The sequence below is a fragment of the Daphnia pulicaria genome, chromosome 1 (assembly GCF_021234035.1).
Source record: "Daphnia pulicaria isolate SC F1-1A chromosome 1, SC_F0-13Bv2, whole genome shotgun sequence".
In the NCBI taxonomy this organism is placed as follows: Eukaryota; Metazoa; Arthropoda; class Branchiopoda; order Diplostraca; family Daphniidae; genus Daphnia; species Daphnia pulicaria.
This window is the reverse complement of record NC_060913.1, coordinates 42346996-42365985: the sequence shown is the minus strand read 5'-3', so window position 1 is coordinate 42365985 and position 18990 is coordinate 42346996. Positions and strand designations below refer to the sequence as shown.

The 18990-nt window shown below is 38.0% G+C and overlaps 47 pseudogenes; all 47 read left to right on the top strand.

Moving 5' to 3' along the window:
- Positions 1-166: 166 nt before the first annotated feature.
- On the top strand, positions 167-285 carry LOC124323248 (annotated as a pseudogene).
- A 284-nt stretch (positions 286-569) lies between these two features.
- Positions 570-688, top strand: LOC124323247 (annotated as a pseudogene).
- Positions 689-972: 284 nt separating this feature from the next.
- Positions 973-1091, top strand: LOC124323246 (annotated as a pseudogene).
- A 284-nt stretch (positions 1092-1375) lies between these two features.
- LOC124321587 lies at positions 1376-1494 on the top strand (annotated as a pseudogene).
- A 284-nt stretch (positions 1495-1778) lies between these two features.
- Positions 1779-1897, top strand: LOC124321938 (annotated as a pseudogene).
- A 284-nt stretch (positions 1898-2181) lies between these two features.
- LOC124323245 lies at positions 2182-2300 on the top strand (annotated as a pseudogene).
- Positions 2301-2584: 284 nt separating this feature from the next.
- On the top strand, positions 2585-2703 carry LOC124323244 (annotated as a pseudogene).
- A 284-nt stretch (positions 2704-2987) lies between these two features.
- On the top strand, positions 2988-3106 carry LOC124323243 (annotated as a pseudogene).
- Positions 3107-3390: 284 nt separating this feature from the next.
- LOC124321586 lies at positions 3391-3509 on the top strand (annotated as a pseudogene).
- A 284-nt stretch (positions 3510-3793) lies between these two features.
- On the top strand, positions 3794-3912 carry LOC124321936 (annotated as a pseudogene).
- Positions 3913-4196: 284 nt separating this feature from the next.
- Positions 4197-4315, top strand: LOC124323242 (annotated as a pseudogene).
- A 284-nt stretch (positions 4316-4599) lies between these two features.
- LOC124321904 lies at positions 4600-4718 on the top strand (annotated as a pseudogene).
- A 284-nt stretch (positions 4719-5002) lies between these two features.
- LOC124323241 lies at positions 5003-5121 on the top strand (annotated as a pseudogene).
- Positions 5122-5405: 284 nt separating this feature from the next.
- On the top strand, positions 5406-5524 carry LOC124323240 (annotated as a pseudogene).
- A 284-nt stretch (positions 5525-5808) lies between these two features.
- LOC124323239 lies at positions 5809-5927 on the top strand (annotated as a pseudogene).
- A 284-nt stretch (positions 5928-6211) lies between these two features.
- LOC124321585 lies at positions 6212-6330 on the top strand (annotated as a pseudogene).
- A 284-nt stretch (positions 6331-6614) lies between these two features.
- Positions 6615-6733, top strand: LOC124321935 (annotated as a pseudogene).
- Positions 6734-7017: 284 nt separating this feature from the next.
- On the top strand, positions 7018-7136 carry LOC124323237 (annotated as a pseudogene).
- Positions 7137-7420: 284 nt separating this feature from the next.
- LOC124323236 lies at positions 7421-7539 on the top strand (annotated as a pseudogene).
- Positions 7540-7823: 284 nt separating this feature from the next.
- On the top strand, positions 7824-7942 carry LOC124323235 (annotated as a pseudogene).
- Positions 7943-8226: 284 nt separating this feature from the next.
- On the top strand, positions 8227-8345 carry LOC124321584 (annotated as a pseudogene).
- A 284-nt stretch (positions 8346-8629) lies between these two features.
- LOC124321933 lies at positions 8630-8748 on the top strand (annotated as a pseudogene).
- Positions 8749-9032: 284 nt separating this feature from the next.
- On the top strand, positions 9033-9151 carry LOC124323233 (annotated as a pseudogene).
- A 284-nt stretch (positions 9152-9435) lies between these two features.
- On the top strand, positions 9436-9554 carry LOC124321903 (annotated as a pseudogene).
- Positions 9555-9838: 284 nt separating this feature from the next.
- LOC124323232 lies at positions 9839-9957 on the top strand (annotated as a pseudogene).
- Positions 9958-10241: 284 nt separating this feature from the next.
- Positions 10242-10360, top strand: LOC124323231 (annotated as a pseudogene).
- A 284-nt stretch (positions 10361-10644) lies between these two features.
- On the top strand, positions 10645-10763 carry LOC124321624 (annotated as a pseudogene).
- A 284-nt stretch (positions 10764-11047) lies between these two features.
- On the top strand, positions 11048-11166 carry LOC124323230 (annotated as a pseudogene).
- A 284-nt stretch (positions 11167-11450) lies between these two features.
- Positions 11451-11569, top strand: LOC124321859 (annotated as a pseudogene).
- A 284-nt stretch (positions 11570-11853) lies between these two features.
- On the top strand, positions 11854-11972 carry LOC124321574 (annotated as a pseudogene).
- Positions 11973-12256: 284 nt separating this feature from the next.
- On the top strand, positions 12257-12375 carry LOC124323229 (annotated as a pseudogene).
- A 284-nt stretch (positions 12376-12659) lies between these two features.
- LOC124323228 lies at positions 12660-12778 on the top strand (annotated as a pseudogene).
- A 284-nt stretch (positions 12779-13062) lies between these two features.
- Positions 13063-13181, top strand: LOC124321571 (annotated as a pseudogene).
- Positions 13182-13465: 284 nt separating this feature from the next.
- Positions 13466-13584, top strand: LOC124321939 (annotated as a pseudogene).
- Positions 13585-13868: 284 nt separating this feature from the next.
- LOC124323227 lies at positions 13869-13987 on the top strand (annotated as a pseudogene).
- Positions 13988-14271: 284 nt separating this feature from the next.
- Positions 14272-14390, top strand: LOC124323225 (annotated as a pseudogene).
- A 283-nt stretch (positions 14391-14673) lies between these two features.
- Positions 14674-14792, top strand: LOC124321786 (annotated as a pseudogene).
- A 284-nt stretch (positions 14793-15076) lies between these two features.
- Positions 15077-15195, top strand: LOC124323224 (annotated as a pseudogene).
- A 284-nt stretch (positions 15196-15479) lies between these two features.
- LOC124323223 lies at positions 15480-15598 on the top strand (annotated as a pseudogene).
- Positions 15599-15882: 284 nt separating this feature from the next.
- LOC124323222 lies at positions 15883-16001 on the top strand (annotated as a pseudogene).
- Positions 16002-16285: 284 nt separating this feature from the next.
- Positions 16286-16404, top strand: LOC124321591 (annotated as a pseudogene).
- Positions 16405-16687: 283 nt separating this feature from the next.
- On the top strand, positions 16688-16806 carry LOC124321785 (annotated as a pseudogene).
- A 284-nt stretch (positions 16807-17090) lies between these two features.
- On the top strand, positions 17091-17209 carry LOC124323221 (annotated as a pseudogene).
- A 284-nt stretch (positions 17210-17493) lies between these two features.
- Positions 17494-17612, top strand: LOC124321596 (annotated as a pseudogene).
- A 284-nt stretch (positions 17613-17896) lies between these two features.
- Positions 17897-18015, top strand: LOC124323220 (annotated as a pseudogene).
- A 283-nt stretch (positions 18016-18298) lies between these two features.
- Positions 18299-18417, top strand: LOC124321649 (annotated as a pseudogene).
- Positions 18418-18701: 284 nt separating this feature from the next.
- LOC124321636 lies at positions 18702-18820 on the top strand (annotated as a pseudogene).
- Positions 18821-18990: the final 170 nt, after the last annotated feature.

Below are 18990 nucleotides of genomic sequence, written 5' to 3'. Positions count from 1 at the left end.
TAGGAATGATTCTGGATGAATTCCATTGAGAGTTTTTCAAAGTTGATCGCGTTTTTTTATTCGCGATGGTTACCAGTCCGAATTCAATGAACAAACATTTCAATCACTTTGAAGTGATTTTCTATTCATCCATTGGGACTGGGAGGGTAAATTTTCATTTTTGAATGTCAACGGCCATATCACGTAGAACGCACCTGGTCTCGTCAGCTCCCAGAAGTTAAGTTACGTCGAGTCCCGTTAGTACTTGGAAGGGTGACCGCTTGGGAATACGGGATGTCGTTGGCGATGAATAGTTTGTTTTCAATAACCAATTTCTTGAAATTTTTTTTCAATCACGATGGTTACCAGTCCAAATTCGTAGATCAAAAATTTCAATGACACAGGGATAGGTTCAATTCATCTATAGGAATGATTCTGGATGAATTCCATTGAGAGTTTTTCAAAGTTGATCGCGTTTTTTTATTCGCGATGGTTACCAGTCCGAATTCAATGAACAAACATTTCAATCACTTTGAAGTGATTTTCTATTCATCCATTGGGACTGGGAGGGTAAATTTTCATTTTTGAATGTCAACGGCCATATCACGTAGAACGCACCTGGTCTCGTCAGCTCCCAGAAGTTAAGTTACGTCGAGTCCCGTTAGTACTTGGAAGGGTGACCGCTTGGGAATACGGGATGTCGTTGGCGATGAATAGTTTGTTTTCAATAACAAATTTCTTTAAATTTTTTTTCAATCACGATTGTTACCAGTCAAAATTCGTAGATCAAAAATTTCAATGACACAGGGATAGGTTCAATTCATCTATAGGAATGATTCTGGATGAATTCCATTGAGAGTTTTTCAAAGTTTATCGCGTTTTTTTATTCGCGATGGTTACCAGTCCAAATTCAATGAACAAACATTTCTATCACTTTGAAGTGATTTTCTATTCATCCATTGGGACAGGGAGGGTAAATTTTCATTTTTGAATGTCAACGGCCATATCACGTAGAACGCACCTGGTCTCGTCAGCTCCCAGAAGTTAAGTTACGTCGAGTCCCGTTAGTACTTGGAAGGGTGACCGCTTGGGAATACGGGATGTCGTTGGCGATGAATAGTTTGTTTTCAATAACAAATTTCTTGAAATTTTTTTTCAATCACGATGGTTACCAGTCCAAATTCGTAGATCAAAAATTTCAATGACACAGGGATAGGTTCAATTCATCTATAGGAATGATTCTGGATGAATTCCATTGAGAGTTTTTCAAAGTTTATCGCGTTTTTTTATTCGCGATGATTACCAGTCCGAATTCAATGAACAAACATTTCAATCACTTTGAAGTAATTTTCTATTCATCCATTGGGACTGGGAGGGTAAATTTTCATTTTTGAATGTCAACGGCCATATCACGTAGAACGCACTTGGTCTCGTCAGCTCCCAAAAGTTAAGTTACGTCGAGTCCCGTTAGTACTTGGAAGGGTGACCGCTTGGGAATACGGGATGTCGTTGGCGATGAATAGTTTGTTTTCAATAACAAATTTCTTTAAATTTTTTTTCAATCACGATGGTTACCAGTCCAAATTCGTAGATCAAAAATTTCAATGACACAGGGATAGGTTCAATTCATCTATAGGAATGATTCTGGATGAATTCCATTGAGAGTTTTTCAAAGTTTATCGCGTTTTTTTATTCGCGATGATTACCAGTCCGAATTCAATGAACAAACATTTCAATCACTTTGAAGTAATTTTCTATTCATCCATTGGGACTGGGAGGGTAAATTTTCATTTTTGAATGTCAACGGCCATATCACGTAGAACGCACCTGGTCTCGTCAGCTCCCAGAAGTTAAGTTACGTCGAGTCCCGTTAGTACTTGGAAGGGTGACCGCTTCGGAATACGGAATTTCGTTGGCGATGAATAGTTTGTTTTCAATAACAAATTTCTTAAAATTTTTTTTCAATCACGATGGTTACCAGTCCAAATTCGTAGATCAAAAATTTCAATGACACAGGGATAGGTTCAATTCATCTATAGGAATGATTCTGGATGAATTCCATTGAGAGTTTTTCAAAGTTTATCGCGTTTTTTTATTCGCGATGATTACCAGTCCGAATTCAATGAACAAACATTTCAATCACTTTGAAGTAATTTTCTATTCATCCATTGGGACTGGGAGGGTAAATTTTCAATTTTGAATGTCAACGGCCATATCACGTAGAACGCACCTGGTCTCGTCAGCTCCCAGAAGTTAAGTTACGTCGAGTCCCGTTAGTACTTGGAAGGGTGACCGCTTGGGAATACGGGATGTCGTTGGCGATGAATAGTTTGTTTTCAATAACAAATTTCTTGAAATTTTTTTTCAATCACGATGGTTACCAGTCCAAATTCGTAGATCAAAAATTTCAATGACACAGGGATAGGTTCAATTCATCTATAGGAATGATTCTGGATGAATTCCATTGAGAGTTTTTCAAAGTTGATCGCGTTTTTTTATTCGCGATGGTTACCAGTCCGAATTCAATGAACAAACATTTCAATCACTTTGAAGTGATTTTCTATTCATCCATTGGGACTGGGAGGGTAAATTTTCATTTTTGAATGTCAACGGCCATATCACGTAGAACGCACCTGGTCTCGTCAGCTCCCAGAAGTTAAGTTACGTCGAGTCCCGTTAGTACTTGGAAGGGTGACCGCTTGGGAATACGGGATGTCGTTGGCGATGAATAGTTTGTTTTCAATAACAAATTTCTTTAAATTTTTTTTCAATCACGATTGTTACCAGTCAAAATTCGTAGATCAAAAATTTCAATGACACAGGGATAGGTTCAATTCATCTATAGGAATGATTCTGGATGAATTCCATTGAGAGTTTTTCAAAGTTTATCGCGTTTTTTTATTCGCGATGGTTACCAGTCCAAATTCAATGAACAAACATTTCTATCACTTTGAAGTGATTTTCTATTCATCCATTGGGACAGGGAGGGTAAATTTTCATTTTTGAATGTCAACGGCCATATCACGTAGAACGCACCTGGTCTCGTCAGCTCCCAGAAGTTAAGTTACGTCGAGTCCCGTTAGTACTTGGAAGGGTGACCGCTTGGGAATACGGGATGTCGTTGGCGATGAATAGTTTGTTTTCAATAACAAATTTCTTGAAATTTTTTTTCAATCACGATGGTTACCAGTCCAAATTCGTAGATCAAAAATTTCAATGACACAGGGATAGGTTCAATTCATCTATAGGAATGATTCTGGATGAATTCCATTGAGAGTTTTTCAAAGTTTATCGCGTTTTTTTATTCGCGATGATTACCAGTCCGAATTCAATGAACAAACATTTCAATCACTTTGAAGTAATTTTCTATTCATCCATTGGGACTGGGAGGGTAAATTTTCATTTTTGAATGTCAACGGCCATATCACGTAGAACGCACTTGGTCTCGTCAGCTCCCAAAAGTTAAGTTACGTCGAGTCCCGTTAGTACTTGGAAGGGTGACCGCTTGGGAATACGGGATGTCGTTGGCGATGAATAGTTTGTTTTCAATAACAAATTTCTTTAAATTTTTTTTCAATCACGATGGTTACCAGTCCAAATTCGTAGATCAAAAATTTCAATGACACAGGGATAGGTTCAATTCATCTATAGGAATGATTCTGGATGAATTCCATTGAGAGTTTTTCAAAGTTTATCGCGTTTTTTTATTCGCGATGATTACCAGTCCGAATTCAATGAACAAACATTTCAATCACTTTGAAGTAATTTTCTATTCATCCATTGGGACTGGGAGGGTAAATTTTCATTTTTGAATGTCAACGGCCATATCACGTAGAACGCACCTGGTCTCGTCAGCTCCCAGAAGTTAAGTTACGTCGAGTCCCGTTAGTACTTGGAAGGGTGACCGCTTCGGAATACGGAATTTCGTTGGCGATGAATAGTTTGTTTTCAATAACAAATTTCTTAAAATTTTTTTTCAATCACGATGGTTACCAGTCCAAATTCGTAGATCAAAAATTTCAATGACACAGGGATAGGTTCAATTCATCTATAGGAATGATTCTGGATGAATTCCATTGAGAGTTTTTCAAAGTTTATCGCGTTTTTTTATTCGCGATGATTACCAGTCCGAATTCAATGAACAAACATTTCAATCACTTTGAAGTAATTTTCTATTCATCCATTGGGACTGGGAGGGTAAATTTTCAATTTTGAATGTCAACGGCCATATCACGTAGAACGCACCTGGTCTCGTCAGCTCCCAGAAGTTAAGTTACGTCGAGTCCCGTTAGTACTTGGAAGGGTGACCGCTTGGGAATACGGGATGTCGTTGGCGATGAATAGTTTGTTTTCAATAACAAATTTCTTGAAATTTTTTTTCAATCACGATGGTTACCAGTCCAAATTCGTAGATCAAAAATTTCAATGACACAGGGATAGGTTCAATTCATCTATAGGAATGATTCTGGATGAATTCCATTGAGAGTTTTTCAAAGTTGATCGCGTTTTTTTATTCGCGATGGTTACCAGTCCGAATTCAATGAACAAACATTTCAATCACTTTGAAGTGATTTTCTATTCATCCATTGGGACTGGGAGGGTAAATTTTCATTTTTGAATGTCAACGGCCATATCACGTAGAATTCACCTGGTCTCGTCAGCTCCCAGAAGTTAAGTTACGTCGAGTCCCGTTAGTACTTGGAAGGGTGACCGCTTCGGAATACGGAATGTCGTTGGCGATGAATAGTTTGTTTTCAATAACAAATTTCTTGAAATTTTTTTTCAATCACGATGGTTACCAGTCCAAATTTGTAGATCAAAAATTTCAATGACACAGGGATAGGTTCAATTCATCTATAGGAATGATTCTGGATGAATTCCATTGAGAGTTTTTCAAAGTTTATCGCGTTTATTTATTCGCGATGGTTACCAGTCCGAATTCAATGAACAAACATTTCTATCACTTTGAAGTGATTTTCTATTCATCCATTGGGACAGGGAGGGTAAATTTTCATTTTTGAATGTCAACGGCCATATCACGTAGAACGCACCTGGTCTCGTCAGCTCCCAGAAGTTAAGTTACGTCGAGTCCCGTTAGTACTTGGAAGGGTGACCGCTTGGGAATACGGGATGTCGTTGGCGATGAATAGTTTGTTTTCAAAAACAAATTTCTTGAAATTTTTTTTCAATCACGATGGTTACCAGTCCAAATTCGTAGATCAAAAATTTCAATGACACAGGGATAGGTTCAATTCATCTATAGGAATGATTCTGGATGAATTCCATTGAGAGTTTTTCAAAGTTGATCGCGTTTTTTTATTCGCGATGGTTACCAGTCCGAATTCAATGAACAAACATTTCAATCACTTTGAAGTGATTTTCTATTCATCCATTGGGACTGGGAGGGTAAATTTTCATTTTTGAATGTCAACGGCCATATCACGTAGAACGCACCTGGTCTCGTCAGCTCCCAGAAGTTAAGTTACGTCGAGTCCCGTTAGTACTTGGAAGGGTGACCGCTTGGGAATACGGGATGTCGTTGGCGATGAATAGTTTGTTTTCAATAACAAATTTCTTTAAATTTTTTTTCAATCACGATTGTTACCAGTCAAAATTCGTAGATCAAAAATTTCAATGACACAGGGATAGGTTCAATTCATCTATAGGAATGATTCTGGATGAATTCCATTGAGAGTTTTTCAAAGTTTATCGCGTTTTTTTATTCGCGATGGTTACCAGTCCAAATTCAATGAACAAACATTTCTATCACTTTGAAGTGATTTTCTATTCATCCATTGGGACAGGGAGGGTAAATTTTCATTTTTGAATGTCAACGGCCATATCACGTAGAACGCACCTGGTCTCGTCAGCTCCCAGAAGTTAAGTTACGTCGAGTCCCGTTAGTACTTGGAAGGGTGACCGCTTGGGAATACGGGATGTCGTTGGCGATGAATAGTTTGTTTTCAATAACAAATTTCTTGAAATTTTTTTTCAATCACGATGGTTACCAGTCCAAATTCGTAGATCAAAAATTTCAATGACACAGGGATAGGTTCAATTCATCTATAGGAATGATTCTGGATGAATTCCATTGAGAGTTTTTCAAAGTTTATCGCGTTTTTTTATTCGCGATGATTACCAGTCCGAATTCAATGAACAAACATTTCAATCACTTTGAAGTAATTTTCTATTCATCCATTGGGACTGGGAGGGTAAATTTTCATTTTTGAATGTCAACGGCCATATCACGTAGAACGCACTTGGTCTCGTCAGCTCCCAAAAGTTAAGTTACGTCGAGTCCCGTTAGTACTTGGAAGGGTGACCGCTTGGGAATACGGGATGTCGTTGGCGATGAATAGTTTGTTTTCAATAACAAATTTCTTTAAATTTTTTTTCAATCACGATGGTTACCAGTCCAAATTCGTAGATCAAAAATTTCAATGACACAGGGATAGGTTCAATTCATCTATAGGAATGATTCTGGATGAATTCCATTGAGAGTTTTTCAAAGTTTATCGCGTTTTTTTATTCGCGATGATTACCAGTCCGAATTCAATGAACAAACATTTCAATCACTTTGAAGTAATTTTCTATTCATCCATTGGGACTGGGAGGGTAAATTTTCATTTTTGAATGTCAACGGCCATATCACGTAGAACGCACCTGGTCTCGTCAGCTCCCAGAAGTTAAGTTACGTCGAGTCCCGTTAGTACTTGGAAGGGTGACCGCTTCGGAATACGGAATTTCGTTGGCGATGAATAGTTTGTTTTCAATAACAAATTTCTTAAAATTTTTTTTCAATCACGATGGTTACCAGTCCAAATTCGTAGATCAAAAATTTCAATGACACAGGGATAGGTTCAATTCATCTATAGGAATGATTCTGGATGAATTCCATTGAGAGTTTTTCAAAGTTTATCGCGTTTTTTTATTCGCGATGATTACCAGTCCGAATTCAATGAACAAACATTTCAATCACTTTGAAGTAATTTTCTATTCATCCATTGGGACTGGGAGGGTAAATTTTCAATTTTGAATGTCAACGGCCATATCACGTAGAACGCACCTGGTCTCGTCAGCTCCCAGAAGTTAAGTTACGTCGAGTCCCGTTAGTACTTGGAAGGGTGACCGCTTGGGAATACGGGATGTCGTTGGCGATGAATAGTTTGTTTTCAATAACAAATTTCTTGAAATTTTTTTTCAATCACGATGGTTACCAGTCCAAATTCGTAGATCAAAAATTTCAATGACACAGGGATAGGTTCAATTCATCTATAGGAATGATTCTGGATGAATTCCATTGAGAGTTTTTCAAAGTTGATCGCGTTTTTTTATTCGCGATGGTTACCAGTCCGAATTCAATGAACAAACATTTCAATCACTTTGAAGTGATTTTCTATTCATCCATTGGGACTGGGAGGGTAAATTTTCATTTTTGAATGTCAACGGCCATATCACGTAGAACGCACCTGGTCTCGTCAGCTCCCAGAAGTTAAGTTACGTCGAGTCCCGTTAGTACTTGGAAGGGTGACCGCTTGGGAATACGGGATGTCGTTGGCGATGAATAGTTTGTTTTCAATAACAAATTTCTTTAAATTTTTTTTCAATCACGATTGTTACCAGTCAAAATTCGTAGATCAAAAATTTCAATGACACAGGGATAGGTTCAATTCATCTATAGGAATGATTCTGGATGAATTCCATTGAGAGTTTTTCAAAGTTTATCGCGTTTTTTTATTCGCGATGGTTACCAGTCCAAATTCAATGAACAAACATTTCTATCACTTTGAAGTGATTTTCTATTCATCCATTGGGACAGGGAGGGTAAATTTTCATTTTTGAATGTCAACGGCCATATCACGTAGAACGCACCTGGTCTCGTCAGCTCCCAGAAGTTAAGTTACGTCGAGTCCCGTTAGTACTTGGAAGGGTGACCGCTTGGGAATACGGGATGTCGTTGGCGATGAATAGTTTGTTTTCAATAACAAATTTCTTGAAATTTTTTTTCAATCACGATGGTTACCAGTCCAAATTCGTAGATCAAAAATTTCAATGACACAGGGATAGGTTCAATTCATCTATAGGAATGATTCTGGATGAATTCCATTGAGAGTTTTTCAAAGTTTATCGCGTTTTTTTATTCGCGATGATTACCAGTCCGAATTCAATGAACAAACATTTCAATCACTTTGAAGTAATTTTCTATTCATCCATTGGGACTGGGAGGGTAAATTTTCATTTTTGAATGTCAACGGCCATATCACGTAGAACGCACTTGGTCTCGTCAGCTCCCAAAAGTTAAGTTACGTCGAGTCCCGTTAGTACTTGGAAGGGTGACCGCTTGGGAATACGGGATGTCGTTGGCGATGAATAGTTTGTTTTCAATAACAAATTTCTTTAAATTTTTTTTCAATCACGATGGTTACCAGTCCAAATTCGTAGATCAAAAATTTCAATGACACAGGGATAGGTTCAATTCATCTATAGGAATGATTCTGGATGAATTCCATTGAGAGTTTTTCAAAGTTTATCGCGTTTTTTTATTCGCGATGATTACCAGTCCGAATTCAATGAACAAACATTTCAATCACTTTGAAGTAATTTTCTATTCATCCATTGGGACTGGGAGGGTAAATTTTCATTTTTGAATGTCAACGGCCATATCACGTAGAACGCACCTGGTCTCGTCAGCTCCCAGAAGTTAAGTTACGTCGAGTCCCGTTAGTACTTGGAAGGGTGACCGCTTCGGAATACGGAATTTCGTTGGCGATGAATAGTTTGTTTTCAATAACAAATTTCTTAAAATTTTTTTTCAATCACGATGGTTACCAGTCCAAATTCGTAGATCAAAAATTTCAATGACACAGGGATAGGTTCAATTCATCTATAGGAATGATTCTGGATGAATTCCATTGAGAGTTTTTCAAAGTTTATCGCGTTTTTTTATTCGCGATGATTACCAGTCCGAATTCAATGAACAAACATTTCAATCACTTTGAAGTAATTTTCTATTCATCCATTGGGACTGGGAGGGTAAATTTTCAATTTTGAATGTCAACGGCCATATCACGTAGAACGCACCTGGTCTCGTCAGCTCCCAGAAGTTAAGTTACGTCGAGTCCCGTTAGTACTTGGAAGGGTGACCGCTTGGGAATACGGGATGTCGTTGGCGATGAATAGTTTGTTTTCAATAACAAATTTCTTGAAATTTTTTTTCAATCACGATGGTTACCAGTCCAAATTCGTAGATCAAAAATTTCAATGACACAGGGATAGGTTCAATTCATCTATAGGAATGATTCTGGATGAATTCCATTGAGAGTTTTTCAAAGTTGATCGCGTTTTTTTATTCGCGATGGTTACCAGTCCGAATTCAATGAACAAACATTTCAATCACTTTGAAGTGATTTTCTATTCATCCATTGGGACTGGGAGGGTAAATTTTCATTTTTGAATGTCAACGGCCATATCACGTAGAATTCACCTGGTCTCGTCAGCTCCCAGAAGTTAAGTTACGTCGAGTCCCGTTAGTACTTGGAAGGGTGACCGCTTCGGAATACGGAATGTCGTTGGCGATGAATAGTTTGTTTTCAATAACAAATTTCTTGAAATTTTTTTTCAATCACGATGGTTACCAGTCCAAATTTGTAGATCAAAAATTTCAATGACACAGGGATAGGTTCAATTCATCTATAGGAATGATTCTGGATGAATTCCATTGAGAGTTTTTCAAAGTTTATCGCGTTTATTTATTCGCGATGGTTACCAGTCCGAATTCAATGAACAAACATTTCTATCACTTTGAAGTGATTTTCTATTCATCCATTGGGACAGGGAGGGTAAATTTTCATTTTTGAATGTCAACGGCCATATCACGTAGAACGCACCTGGTCTCGTCAGCTCCCAGAAGTTAAGTTACGTCGAGTCCCGTTAGTACTTGGAAGGGTGACCGCTTGGGAATACGGGATGTCGTTGGCGATGAATAGTTTGTTTTCAAAAACAAATTTCTTGAAATTTTTTTTCAATCACGATGGTTACCAGTCCAAATTCGTAGATCAAAAATTTCAATGACACAGGGATAGGTTCAATTCATCTATAGGAATGATTCTGGATGAATTCCATTGAGAGTTTTTCAAAGTTTATCGCGTTTTTTTATTCGCGATGGTTACCAGTTCGAATTCAATGAACAAACATTTCTATCACTTTGAAGTGATTTTCTATTCATCCATTGGGACTGGGAGGGTAAATTTTCATTCTTGAATGTCAACGGCCATATCACGTAGAACGCACCTGGTCTCGTCAGCTCCCAGAAGTTAAGTTACGTCGAGTCCCGTTAGTACTTGGAAGGGTGACCGCTTGGGAATACGGGATGTCGTTGGCGATGAATAGTTCGTTTTCAATAACAAATTTATTGAAATTTTTTTTCAATCACGATGGTTACCAGTCCAAATTCGTAGATCAAAAATTTCAATGACACAGGGATAGGTTCAATTCATCTATAGGAATGATTCTGGATGAATTCCATTGAGAGTTTTTCAAAGTTTATCGCGTTTTTTTATTCGCGATGGTTACCAGTCCAAATTCAATGAACAAACATTTCTATCACTTTGAAGTGATTTTCTATTCATCCATTGGGACTGGGAGGGTAAATTTTCATTCTTGAATGTCAACGGCCATATTACGTAGAACGCACCTGGTCTCGTCAGCTCCCAGAAGTTAAGTTACGTCGAGTCCCGTTAGTACTTGGAAGGGTGACCGCTTGGGAATACGGGATGTCGTTGGCGATGAATAGTTCGTTTTCAATAACAAATTTATTGAAATTTTTTTTCAATCACGATGGTTACCAGTCCAAATTCGTAGATCAAAAATTTCAATGACACAGGGATAGGTTCAATTCATCTATAGGAATGATTCTGGATGAATTCCATTGAGAGTTTTTCAAAGTTTATCGCGTTTTTTTATTCGCGATGATTACCAGTCCGAATTCAATGAACAAACATTTCAATCACTTTGAAGTAATTTTCTATTCATCCATTGGGACTGGGAGGGTAAATTTTCATTTTTGAATGTCAACGGCCATATCACGTAGAACGCACCTGGTCTCGTCAGCTCCCAGAAGTTAAGTTACGTCGAGTCCCGTTAGTACTTGGAAGGGTGACCGCTTGGGAATACGGGATGTCGTTGGCGATGAATAGTTTGTTTTCAATAACAAATTTCTTGAAATTTTTTTTCAATCACGATGGTTACCAGTCCAAATTCGTAGATCAAAAATTTCAATGACACAGGGATAGGTTCAATTCATCTATAGGAATGATTCTGGATGAATTCCATTGAGAGTTTTTCAAAGTTGATCGCGTTTTTTTATTCGCGATGGTTACCAGTCCGAATTCAATGAACAAACATTTCAATCACTTTGAAGTGATTTTCTATTCATCCATTGGGACTGGGAGGGTAAATTTTCATTTTTGAATGTCAACGGCCATATCACGTAGAATTCACCTGGTCTCGTCAGCTCCCAGAAGTTAAGTTACGTCGAGTCCCGTTAGTACTTGGAAGGGTGACCGCTTGGGAATACGGAATGTCGTTGGCGATGAATAGTTTGTTTTCAATAACAAATTTCTTTAAATTTTTTTTCAATCACGATGGTTACCAGTCCAAATTCGTAGATCAAAAATTTCAATGACACAGGGATAGGTTCAATTCATCTATAGGAATGATTCTGGATGAATTCCATTGAGAGTTTTTCAAAGTTTATCGCGTTTATTTATTCGCGATGGTTACCAGTCCGAATTCAATGAACAAACATTTCAATCACTTTGAAGTGATTTTCTATTCATCCATTGGGACAGGGAGGGTAAATTTTCATTTTTGAATGTCAACGGCCATATCTCGTAGAACGCACCTGGTCTCGTCAGCTCCCAGAAGTTAAGTTACGTCGAGTCCCGTTAGTACTTGGAAGGGTGACCGCTTGGGAATACGGGATGTCGTTGGCGATGAATAGTTTGTTTTCAATAACAAATTTCTTGAAATTTTTTTGCAATCACGATGGTTACCAGTCCAAATTCGTAGATCAAAAATTTCAATGACACAGGGATGGGTTCAATTCATCTATAGGAATGATTCTGGATGAATTCCATTGAGAGTTTTTCAAAGTTTATCGCGTTTATTTATTCGCGATGGTTACCAGTCCGAATTCAATGAACAAACATTTCTATCACTTTGAAGTGATTTTCTATTCATCCATTGGGACAGGGAGGGTAAATTTTCATTTTTGAATGTCAACGGCCATATCACGTAGAACGCACCTGGTCTCGTCAGCTCCCAGAAGTTAAGTTACGTCGAGTCCCGTTAGTACTTGGAAGGGTGACCGCTTGGGAATACGGGATGTCGTTGGCGATGAATAGTTTGTTTTCAAAAACAAATTTCTTGAAATTTTTTTTCAATCACGATGGTTACCAGTCCAAATTCGTAGATCAAAAATTTCAATGACACAGGGATAGGTTCAATTCATCTATAGGAATGATTCTGGATGAATTCCATTGAGAGTTTTTCAAAGTTTATCGCGTTTTTTTATTCGCGATGGTTACCAGTTCGAATTCAATGAACAAACATTTCAATCACTTTGAAGTGATTTTCTATTCATCCATTGGGACTGGGAGGGTAAATTTTCATTCTTGAATGTCAACGGCCATATCACGTAGAACGCACCTGGTCTCGTCAGCTCCCAGAAGTTAAGTTACGTCGAGTCCCGTTAGTACTTGGAAGGGTGACCGCTTGGGAATACGGGATGTCGTTGGCGATGAATAGTTTGTTTTCAATAACAAATTTCTTGAAATTTTTTTTCAATCACGATGGTTACCAGTCCAAATTCGTAGATCAAAAATTTCAATGACACAGGGATAGGTTCAATTCATCTATAGGAATGATTCTGGATGAATTCCATTGAGAGTTTTTCAAAGTTTATCGCGTTTTTTTATTCGCGATGGTTACCAGTTCGAATTCAATGAACAAACATTTCTATCACTTTGAAGTGATTTTCTATTCATCCATTGGGACTGGGAGGGTAAATTTTCATTTTTGAATGTCAACGGCCATATCACGTAGAACGCACCTGGTCTCGTCAGCTCCCAGAAGTTAAGTTACGTGGAGTCCCGTTAGTACTTGGAAGGGTGACCGCTTGGGAATACGGGATGTCGTTGGCGATGAATAGTTTGTTTTCAATAACAAATTTCTTGAAATTTTTTTTCAATCACGATGGTTACCAGTCCAAATTCGTAGATCAAAAATTTCAATGACACAGGGATAGGTTCAATTCATCTATAGGAATGATTCTGGATGAATTCCATTGAGAGTTTTTCAAAGTTTATCGCGTTTTTTTATTCGCGATGGTTACCAGTTCGAATTCAATGAACAAACATTTCTATCACTTTGAAGTGATTTTCTATTCATCCATTGGGACTGGGAGGGTAAATTTTCATTCTTAAATGTAAACGGCCATATCACGTAGAACGCACCTGGTCTCGTCAGCTCGCAGATGTTAAGTTACGTCGAGTCCCGTTAGTACTTGGAAGGGTGACCGCTTGGGAATACGGGATGTCGTTGGCGATGAATAGTTTGTTTTCAATAACAAATTTCTTGAAATTTTTTTTCAATCACGATGGTTACCAGTCCAAATTCGTAGATCAAAAATTTCAATGACACAGGGATAGGTTCAATTCATCTATAGGAATGATTCTGGATGAATTCCATTGAGAGTTTTTCAAAGTTTATCGCGTTTTTTTATTCGCGATGGTTACCAGTTCGAATTCAATGAACAAACATTTCTATCACTTTGAAGTGATTTTCTATTCATCCATTGGGACTGGGAGGGTAAATTTTCATTTTTGAATGTCAACGGCCATATCACGTAGAACGCACCTGGTCTCGTCAGCTCCCAGAAGTTAAGTTACGTCGAGTCCCGTTAGTACTTGGAAGGGTGACCGCTTGGGAATACGGGATGTCGTTGGCGATGAATAGTTTGTTTTCAATAACAAATTTCTTGAAATTTTTTTTCAATCACGATGGTTACCAGTCCAAATTCGTAGATCAAAAATTTCAATGACACAGGGATAGGTTCAATTCATCTATAGGAATGATTCTGGATGAATTCCATTGAGAGTTTTTCAAAGTTTATCGCGTTTTTTTATTCGCGATGGTTACCAGTTCGAATTCAATGAACAAACATTTCTATCACTTTGAAGTGATTTTCTATTCATCCATTGGGACTGGGAGGGTAAATTTTCATTCTTGAATGTCAACGGCCATATCACGTAGAACGCACCTGGTCTCGTCAGCTCCCAGAAGTTAAGTTACGTCGAGTCCCGTTAGTACTTGGAAGGGTGACCGCTTGGGAATACGGGATGTCGTTGGCGATGAATAGTTCGTTTTCAATAACAAATTTATTGAAATTTTTTTTCAATCACGATGGTTACCAGTCCAAATTCGTAGATCAAAAATTTCAATGACACAGGATAGGTTCAATTCATCTATAGGAATGATTCTGGATGAATTCCATTGAGAGTTTTTCAAAGTTTATCGCGTTTTTTTATTCACGATGGTTACCAGTCCGAATTCAATGAACAAACATTTCTATCACTTTGAAGTAATTTTCTATTCATCCTTTGGGACTGGGAGGGTAAATTTTCATTTTTGAATGTCAACGGCCATATCACGTAGAACGCACCTGTTCTCGTCAGCTCCCAGAAGTTAAGTTACGTCGAGTCCCGTTAGTACTTGGAAGGGTGACCGCTTGGGAATACGGGATGTCGTTGGCGATGAAGAGTTTGTTTTCAATAACAAATTTCTTGAAATTTTTTTTCAATCACGATGGTTACCAGTCCAAATTCGTAGATCAAAAATTTCAATGACACAGGGATAGGTTCAATTCATCTATAGGAATGATTCTGGATGAATTCCATTGAGAGTTTTTCAAAGTTTATCGCGTTTTTTTATTCGCGATGATTACCAGTCCGAATTCAATGAACAAACATTTCAATCACTTTGAAGTAATTTTCTATTCATCCATTGGGACTGGGAGGGTAAATTTTCATTTTTGAATGTCAACGGCCATATCACGTAGAACGCACCTGGTCTCGTCAGCTCCCAGAAGTTAAGTTACGTCGAGTCCCGTTAGTACTTGGAAGGGTGACCGCTTGGGAATACGGGATGTCGTTGGCGATGAATAGTTTGTTTTCAATAACAAATTTCTTGAAATTTTTTTTCAATCACGATGGTTACCAGTCCAAATTCGTAGATCAAAAATTTCAATGACACAGGGATAGGTTCAATTCATCTATAGGAATGATTCTGGATGAATTCCATTGAGAGTTTTTCAAAGTTTATCGCGTTTTTTTATTCGCGATGGTTACCAGTTCGAATTCAATGAACAAACATTTCAATCACTTTGAAGTGATTTTCTATTCATCCATTGGGACTGGGAGGGTAAATTTTCATTCTTGAATGTCAACGGCCATATCACGTAGAACGCACCTGGTCTCGTCAGCTCCCAGAAGTTAAGTTACGTCGAGTCCCGTTAGTACTTGGAAGGGTGACCGCTTGGGAATACGGGATGTCGTTGGCGATGAATAGTTTGTTTTCAATAACAAATTTCTTGAAATTTTTTTTCAATCACGATGGTTACCAGTCCAAATTCGTAGATCAAAAATTTCAATGACACAGGGATAGGTTCAATTCATCTATAGGAATGATTCTGGATGAATTCCATTGAGAGTTTTTCAAAGTTTATCGCGTTTTTTTATTCGCGATGGTTACCAGTTCGAATTCAATGAACAAACATTTCTATCACTTTGAAGTGATTTTCTATTCATCCATTGGGACTGGGAGGGTAAATTTTCATTTTTGAATGTCAACGGCCATATCACGTAGAACGCACCTGGTCTCGTCAGCTCCCAGAAGTTAAGTTACGTCGAGTCCCGTTAGTACTTGGAAGGGTGACCGCTTGGGAATACGGGATGTCGTTGGCGATGAATAGTTTGTTTTCAATAACAAATTTCTTGAAATTTTTTTTCAATCACGATGGTTACCAGTCCAAATTCGTAGATCAAAAATTTCAATGACACAGGGATAGGTTCAATTCATCTATAGGAATGATTCTGGATGAATTCCATTGAGAGTTTTTCAAAGTTTATCGCGTTTTTTTATTCGCGATGGTTACCAGTTCGAATTCAATGAACAAACATTTCTATCACTTTGAAGTGATTTTCTATTCATCCATTGGGACTGGGAGGGTAAATTTTCATTCTTGAATGTCAACGGCCATATCACGTAGAACGCACCTGGTCTCGTCAGCTCCCAGAAGTTAAGTTATGTCGAGTCCCGTTAGTACTTGGAAGGGTGACCGCTTGGGAATACGGGATGTCGTTGGCGATGAATAGTTCGTTTTCAATAACAAATTTATTGAAATTTTTTTTCAATCACGATGGTTACCAGTCCAAATTCGTAGATCAAAAATTTCAATGACACAGGATAGGTTCAATTCATCTATAGGAATGATTCTGGATGAATTCCATTGAGAGTTTTTCAAAGTTTATCGCGTTTTTTTATTCACGATGGTTACCAGTCCGAATTCAATGAACAAACATTTCTATCACTTTGAAGTAATTTTCTATTCATCCTTTGGGACTGGGAGGGTAAATTTTCATTTTTGAATGTCAACGGCCATATCACGTAGAACGCACCTGTTCTCGTCAGCTCCCAGAAGTTAAGTTACGTCGAGTCCCGTTAGTACTTGGAAGGGTGACCGCTTGGGAATACGGGATGTCGTTGGCGATGAATAGTTTGTTTTCAATAACAAATTTATTGAAATTTTTTTTCAATCACGATGGTTACCAGTCCAAATTCGTAGATCAAAAATTTCAATGACACAGGGATGGGTTCAATTCATCTATAGGAATGATTCTGGATGAATTCCATTGAGAGTTTTTCAAAGTTGATCGCGTTTATTTATTCGCGATGGTTACCAGTCCGAATTCAATGAACAAACATTTCAATCACTTTGAAGTGATTTTCTATTCATCCATTGGGACTGGGAGGGTAAATTTTCATTCTTGAATGTCAACGGCCATATCACGTAGAACGCACCTGGTCTCGTCAGCTCCCAGAAGTTAAGTTACGTCGAGTCCCGTTAGTACTTGGAAGGGTGACCGCTTGGGAATACGGGATGTCGTTGGCGATGAAGAGTTTGTTTTCAATAACAAATTTCTTGAAATTTTTTTTCAATCACGATGGTTACCAGTCCAAATTCGTAGATCAAAAATTTCAATGACACAGGGATAGGTTCAATTCATCTATAGGAATGATTCTGGATGAATTCCATTGAGAGTTTTTCAAAGTTTATCGCGTTTTTTTATTCGCGATGGTTACCAGTTCGAATTCAATGAACAAACATTTCAATCACTTTGAAGTGATTTTCTATTCATCCATTGGGACTGGGAGGGTAAATTTTCATTCTTGAATGTCAACGGCCATATCACGTAGAACGCACCTGGTCTCGTCAGCTCCCAGAAGTTAAGTTACGTCGAGTCCTGTTAGTACTTGGAAGGGTGACCGCTTGGGAATACGGGATGTCGTTGGCGATGAATAGTTTGTTTTCAATAACAAATTTCTTGAAATTTTTTTTCAATCACGATGGTTACCAGTCCAAATTCGTAGATCAAAAATTTCAATGACACAGGGATAGGTTCAATTCATCTATAGGAATGATTCTGGATGAATTCCATTGAGAGTTTTTCAAAGTTTATCGCGTTTTTTTATTCACGATGGTTACCAGTCCGAATTCAATGAACAAACATTTCTATCACTTTGAAGTAATTTTCTATTCATCCTTTGGGACTGGGAGGGTAAATTTTCATTTTTGAATGTCAACGGCCATATCACGTAGAACGCACCTGGTCTCGTCAGCTCCCAGAAGTTAAGTTACGTCGAGTCCCGTTAGTACTTGGAAGGGTGACCGCTTGGGAATACGGGATGTCGTTGGCGATGAATAGTTTGTTTTCAATAACAAATTTATTGAAATTTTTTTTCAATCACGATGGTTACCAGTCCAAATTCGTAGATCAAAAATTTCAATGACACAGGATAGGTTCAATTCATCTATAGGAATGATTCTGGATGAATTCCATTGAGAGTTTTTCAAAGTTTATCGCGTTTTTTTATTCGCGATGGTTACCAGTCCGAATTCAATGAACAAACATTTCTATCACTTTGAAGTAATTTTCTATTCATCCATTGGGACTGGGAGGGTAAATTTTCATTTTTGAATGTCAGTGGCCATATCACGTAGAACGCACCTGGTCTCGTCAGCTCCCAGAAGTTAAGTTACGTCGAGTCCCGTTAGTACTTGGAAGGGTGACCGCTTGGGAATACGGGATGTCGTTGGCGATGAATAGTTTGTTTTCAATAACAAATTTCTTGAAATTTTTTTTCAATCACGATGGTTACCAGTCCAAATTCGTAGATCAAAAATTTCAATGACACAGGGATAGGTTCAATTCATCTATAGGAATGATTCTGGATGAATTCCATTGAGAGTTTTTCAAAGTTTATCGCGTTTTTTTATTCGCGATGGTTACCAGTTCGAATTCAATGAACAAACATTTCAATCACTTTGAAGTGATTTTCTATTCATCCATTGGGACTGGGAGGGTAAATTTTCATTCTTGAATGTCAACGGCCATATCACGTAGAACGCACCTGGTCTCGTCAGCTCCCAGAAGTTAAGTTACGTCGAGTCCCGTTAGTACTTGGAAGGGTGACTGCTTGGGAATACGGGATGTCGTTGGCGATGAAGAGTTTGTTTTCAATAACAAATTTCTTGAAATTTTTTTTCAATCACGATGGTTACCAGTCCAAATTCGTAGATCAAAAATTTCAATGACACAGGGATAGGTTCAATTCATCTATAGGAATGATTCTGGATGAATTCCATTGAGAGTTTTTCAAAGTTTATCGCGT